The following is a 7,500-nucleotide window of genomic DNA, read 5'->3' on the forward strand; positions in this document are numbered from 1 at the left end:
CAGGAAGTCGCCCAGGAAGCAGCGAGCGACTGCCAAATTTCTTGTTTCTGCCAGCAGGCAAACAAGACTAAGCCCTTTGACATCGAAAAGTACTACGACGGCGTTCCGTATTATCTCCGGAACGTCCCAGTACGCAAGGTCCGTCGTTCCTGCGGTCGCCAGAGACACCGTCTCAGAAGGCGTTGGCCAAAACACCTCGAGGGAACCACAAAGAAATGCTGGTTCTCTCGTTTACTCAAGAAAATCAAAGACCTTTGTAAACCAACACAATGAATAGCCCGTGAAGGCCATTAAGAAGGTGTAATAAAGCCCAAAATGGAACACAATGTAGCCCAAGGTGTGACACAAGCCCAAAATGTACACTAACTGGTGTACACACAGAAGCCCATACCTGTGTGCGTGTGTGTGTGTGTGTATTCACTTGGTCTTTGGATCACGTGTTGGACCGTGATCGACAGCTTCCCTCCTGGAAGAGAGCTCAGAGCTCGTAGGTCCGATCTATGGGTAATGCTATGACCTGTGTGTGTGTGTGTGTGTGTGTGTGTGTGTGTGTGTGTGTGTGTGTGTGTGTGTGTGTGTGTGTGTGTGTGTGTGTGTATGTATTCGTATAAGCCTGTCTTTGTCTTTTGAAATGCATTTAAGAACTTGCAGATCGCAAAATTTCACGCTTCACTGTTCTGCCTTTATATATTTTGTTATAACCACAAAATTGTTTGTTCACTTACGGGACGTGGACCCTTCACTGAACCGAGTTTTACAGACCGGGACCCCATTGAGTCCTGAGTCGGTCCCTTGGTGAATAAAATTGTCTGGCGTCATCCGGATGGCAGGTGTCTTCAAAAGGGTTAATTTCGACCTGTAGAGCCCGATGGGAGGGGCTATCCATGGCTGTCGAAAAACTGATACTACGTCGATTATAATTTATATTTATGTAATTCAATAAGATATGAGACGGGACACTACGAGCATAGCTCCCCTTCCCGTAAAACACAACTAGGTAAATACAACTAGGTAAACACACACACACACACACACACACACACACACACACACACACACACACACACACACACACACACACACACACACACACATACACACATTGATGTGAATATTTTCTTTGTTTCCATATATCTATATTTTTTATTTCCTTGTTTCTTCATACATTCATACATTCACTCACACATAAACAGAATTACACACACACACACACACAAATACACACACACACACACACACACACACACACACACATTGATGTGACTATCTTTTTTATTTCCATATTTCTATATCTTTTATCTATTTATTCATATATTCACTCATCCATCCATCCATCCACTCACACGCCCAGTCATTCAGCCATCTATCCATTTATTTATTCATTCATTCATTCATTTTTATCTTATAAGCATAACCACAAGGTTGAAGAACCGGGGATAAAAATGAATTTGATCTAATCTGTGGTGGCAGAGGCTGAGGCTCTATGAATAAGCTCATGCGCGCTTGACCAAATGCTACTTGAAGGAAACTATGATTTAGTCATGATGAGGTAAATTTGAGGATGACCTTTGTTGAGATACTTCTTCGGTACTGGTGGTGAAAGTGGTGGTAGTGTTGGTGGTAGGGTTAGTGATGGTGGTAGTGGTGGTTGTGTTGGTTGTGGTGGTGGTGTTTGTGGTGATGATGGTGATGATAGTGGCTCTTGTCGTTGTGGTGGTGATATTGGTTCTAGTGGTGGTTGTGTGGTTTTGATGTTGGTGGTGATGGGGTTAATGATACTGGTTCTAGTGGTGGTGGTGGCGACTCTGATAGTGGCTCTAAATGGTGTGGAGAAAGGAGGTGGTATTATACCATACCCTAAAAACCCATATCAGCCCTGACCGTGGCCAGCCACATGTTCTATACATGAGTACACTATTTATTTCTTTTGAAATAATTTTATGCATAAACTTAACATACTTTTTTTTAATTTTCGTTTTTGCTGTGTCGTCATTTCGGCTACAGATTTGCATGGAAGTCAAGGGGTAAATTTGGAGATGCATCAAGCCTTCGAGGCCAAATGACAGATTGAGAGTGGCTGGTATAGACACATTTAAGAAGAGAAACTCTTGGGGAACCCATGGCTGCTCTGGTGGCAACGCTACACTTCGAGAGTCTGTCTCGACTTCGAACTCCTACACTTGATCCACGGGCTGAGACTCCCCGGTCCCTCTCTTTTCTCTCTCTCTCTCTCTCTCTCTCTCTCTCTCTCTCTCACACACACACACACACACACACACACACACACACACACACACACACACACACACACACACACACACACACACACACACACACACACACACACACACACACACACACACACACACACACACACACAATCTCTCTCTCTTTCTCTCTCTCTCTCTCTCTCTCTCTCTCTCTCTCTCTCTCTCTCTCTCTCTCTCACACACACACACACAAGGCAGGACATCACGATCATAGCTCCCCTTCCCGTAAAATACAACTAGGTAAATACAACTAAGTAAATACACACACACACAAACACACACACACACACACACACACACACACACACACACACACACACACACACACACACACGTCGGTCGGGGTGGCAGTGAAGTCTGGACTCCGGTGATATCTTCAAATTTCGAGGATCACAATGACAAGGAAGTACCTGTGTTGTATTAATAGGGAAAAGGAAAGCTCGTGGTGTAGTGGGAAGGTGAAGAAAAAGGAGAAGGGGAGGGATTACGGAGGAAAATGGAAGGGAATGAGGAAGGGGAAGATTGGGTCCAGGAAGTCAGACGGCATGTCAACAAAATACGGCCAGACGATAATGGCGAAGTCGAAGAGATTAGTAAGAATGTAAAAAACAGAAATATAGATATGAGCAGCGCAATGGAAGGTAAAGATAATTATTTCCATGGATTTAATGAGGGAGGAAATGACAACCTGCCCCGACTAGTAAATCTTGAGGAGAAACTAAAAGAAATTAATAAAAATTGGGAAGTTAGATTTAACCAAATAGAGTTGATTACTCAACGAGTTGATAAACTGGAAAAACTAAAGAAGGAGAATCAAAACTTAACTAAAGATATAGAAGAATTAAAAAGACAGTTAAGAGAAGTAAAGGATGAGAATGAGGAATTGAAGAGGAGTAATAAAGAGAATAAAGAGTCCATAGCAAAAGAGGTAAGTGGTTGGAAAAAAGTACAAGAGAACAATAAAATGGAATTTAGAGGTATAATGGAACAGCAGATGAAAGAACAAACTAAGGACACAGTTATTAAAGTGATGAGGGAGAAGGAGAATATAGTAAGAGACTTAGTGGATAAAAAGAAATGTATAATTATATTAGGGATGGAAGAGAAGTATAATCTAAATAGGACTACAAGAATAAAGGAAGAAAAGGAAAAAGTAAATAAGATATTAGAAGTAGTTCAAGAAGATGAACCAGAAACAGGGAAAGAAATAGAAGAAATATATAGACTAGGGAAATACAATACAGATAAGACCAGACCAATTAAGGTTAAATTCAGGTCACAAACAACAGCAGAGAATATCTTAGCAAAAACAGGGAAACTAGCAGACAGTGATCAATATAAACAGGTATGGATAAAAAGAGAAATAAAGAGGAAAGAGAGGAGGAGAAAACAAAAAAACAAGAAGCTAAGGAAAAAAACGAGAGAAGAACGGAGTCAGAAAAAAAGAAATTCTATTGGAGAGTAGTGAATATGAAAGAGAGGAAATGCAGAGAAAAACAGAAGGGAAACAGAAAACACAATGGAAGTAGCAGAAAATTAAAGAGACTTGAATGAACTGAATGATTACCTGAAGGAAAAAGAACCGGAAATAATGGGAATTGTAGAGACAAAATTGAAAGGTCCACTACCACCCAACAGTGTAGGACATGGTGCATATAATTATTGGATTAGAAACAGAGAGGTAAAACAAGAGGGTGGAGTTATGTTCCTGACTAAGAAGGATATAAACGTGAGGAATGTCACATATGGAAAGAATAGAGTAGAAATGATTATGATGGAAGTGGAGGATATCGATGGGAAGAGCAGGAAGTTTGTAGTAAATTATGTGCCTCCTAAAACGGCTTTGTGGGAAGAGAAAGAATACAAAAATATGTTAGAAGACACAAGGATAACACTAAATAAGATGATGGAAGATGGAAGAAGAATAGTTATAATGGGTGACTTTAATTGTAAAGAAATCTACTGGGAAGAGATGACAGTGAAGGGTGAAGACGACCTATGGGGAAATGTACTACTTGATATGATTATAGAACATACAATGACGCAATGGATACAAGAGAATACTAGGTATAGAAATGAGGAAGAACCATCGAGACTGGACCTAATAATCACATCAGAAACCGAAATAGTGGACAAGATTGAATATAAGACACCAATAAGTAAAAGTGACCACATATTGGTTGAACTGGAACTAAATGAGAAAAAATACATGAAAAAACGAACAATATAGAGAGGGAATATTGATGTATGAAAAAACAAACTTTGATAAAATAAGAGAATTCTTTCACAAAGTAGACTGGGAAACCATACACAAGGAGAAAACAACAATAGAAGAGAAATGGAAAATTTTGACAAAAAAAATATAAAGAAGGAGGGGAAAATTATGTTCCAAGACAGAAGCAAGAAAAAGAATATGTAAAGTGCTGGTACAACAAAATATGTAGGGAGTTAAAAGACAAAAGGAATAAAGCTTGGATAAAATGGAAAAAAGACAAAAGACCTGAAAAATGGAAAATATATACTAGTTATAGAAATGAATATGTACAAGTGTGCAGAGAAGAAAAGAGAAAATACGAAAAAGATGTCATAGAAAAATGTAAAGATCAACCAAAACTATTTTACAGATTTGTAAACAACAAACTGAAAAACAAACAAGAATTAGAGAAACTACGACAAGGAGTTGAATATATAGAGGAAATAGAAATGACAGAAATTATGAACAAGCCTTTTAGATCGGTGTTTACAAGGGAAAAAATACAACTTAGAGATATCGAATGGGAGGAGAAAGTCCCCCCTATGAAAGAGATAGAAGTATCAAGGAATGAAGTAATGCAACACTTGAGTAATCTCGATGTCAGAAAACCGCATGGACCAGATGAAATAGCAAACTGGATTTTGAGAGAATGCAGGAATGAAATAACAAATAAAATACATAGCATAATAAACAGTTCATTAAAAAAAGGAAAAGTTCCAAAAGATTGGAAAAGAGCAAATATAGTACCAATATATAAAGGGGAAAACAAGGAAGACCCTACTTACTATAGACCGGTCTCTCTAACATGTACGATAGCAAAAATCTGTTAAAGAATTATAAAAAGTAGATGGGTACGGCATTGGAAAAAAATAAAAACAACAACTTACTAAATCCAAGGCAATTTGGATTTAGACAGGGACGATCATTCGTCACAAACTTAATGTGTTTCTATTCAAGGCATATATATATATATATATATATATATATATATATATATATATATATACATACATATATATACGTATATATACTTATATGTATATATGTATGTACATATGTATATATGTGTGTATATATATATGTATATTCATATATATATATGTATATAATATACATATATATATATATATATATATATATATATATATAGTAGAGGTTGTGTCAGGATTAGAAATGGAGAGAGTGAGTGGTTCGAGGTAAAGGTGGGACTTCCTCAAGGATGTGTTATGTCGCCCTGGCTGTTCAACTTATACATGGAGGGGGTAGTGCGAGGGGTAAATGTAAGGGTAGTGGGTCAGGGATTGGAGATGGTTAAAGAAAATGGAGAAAAGTGGGAGGTCAGCCAGCTGTTGTTTGCGGACGACATGTGCTTGTGGCAGGATCGGAGGAGGGATTGAGGAAGTTGGTGACAGAGGAAGTTGGTGACAGAGTTTGGGAGAGTGTGTGAGAGAAGAAAGCTGAAGATAAATGTAGGTAAAATTAAGGTGATGAGATGTACAAGGGGTGAAAGTGGCAGTAGTCTGGAAGTGAGCATTAAGGGAGAGCGACTGAAGGAAGTGGATAGTTTTAGATACTTGGGTGCAAATGTGGTAGGAAAAGGTGAAGTGAAGGTGGATGTAGAGTGTAGATTGAGAGAAGCGAGTAAATGCCTTGGTGGATTAAAAAGTGTAATGAGGAATAGACATTTGGGAATGGATGCTAAGAGGAGACTGTATGAAGGAGTGATTGTGCCAACAACACTGTATGGAGTAGAAACATGGAACATAAAGAGAGGAGGAGAGAAGGAGTATGAATGTTTTTGAAATGAGGTGTCTGAGAAGTATGATAGGGGTTACTAGGCTGAATATAGTGAGAAACAAGGAAGTGAGGAGGAGAACAGGGGTGGAAAGGGAGCTGGGAGATAGGGTTGATGAAAGAGTATTAGGATGGTTTGGACACATGGAAAGAATGAGTGAAGAAAGACTAGTAAAAGAGGTATGGAAGGCAGATGTGGAGGGAGTGAACATGAAGGGACGTCCTAGGATGAGGTGGATGGATGGGGTGAAGGGGGCTTTGGAGAAGAGGGGAATGTCTATTGAGGAAGGACGGGAGAGGACAGAAGACAGGGTGAATGGAGAATGGTTGTATATGGATGATGTTGTGATGCATGAGGTGGAATGGGCGGGGGAATGGGGGGTGAGGTAGTATGTGTGAGCAAATTGTGACCCAGCCCAAAGGAATTTCTCCCCGCCTTCTCCTTTATGTATGGGGTGACGGAGAGGGGGGTCGCCGATTTAATGAAGCGGCCTTGCTGTGGATGTGCTGTGTCTTGCGACACTGCTTCTGACCTAGGGCAGTCGACAAGGTGCAGGAATATCCCGTCATCCAGGAGGTGCTAGGATAAGAGGGAGGGTGGAGGGGTGTGGAGTGTATTCAGGGATGGAATGGGTGGGAATGATTTTATGCCTTTTCCTTTTTGGCTACCTCCCTTGTAAGGAGGTACTGTACTGTATATATATATATATATATATATATATATATATATATATATATATATATATATATATATATGAATGTATGTATATATGTATACATATGTATATATATATATATATGTATATATATATATGTATATTATGTATATATATATATGTATATATATATGTATATATATGTATATATATATATTATATATATATATATATTGTAGTAATTCACAAGGCACACGTGAAAATAATATGCAGAAAAAAAACACTGGGAAATAAGAAGCTTAGTCCGAACGTTTTCGTCTATTTAAGACATTATCAAGGAATACACAGTTACAGAGACAAAGGTGGATATATATACATAAAGTAGAAGACAAGCTAGGAACATGGGAAGGACACACAAGATGCTTCACAATCAGGTAGAGCCGATGTTTACATATACGGACGTTTGGTCCATGACGTTACGTCACCCCGGCTTAGTAGCACTTGGAGAAGTTCTTACAATTTTATC

This window comes from Oratosquilla oratoria, chromosome 8 (genome assembly GCF_046742065.1).
Source record: "Oratosquilla oratoria isolate Oo_2021 chromosome 8, ASM4674206v1, whole genome shotgun sequence".
Classification (NCBI taxonomy): domain Eukaryota; kingdom Metazoa; phylum Arthropoda; class Malacostraca; order Stomatopoda; family Squillidae; genus Oratosquilla; species Oratosquilla oratoria.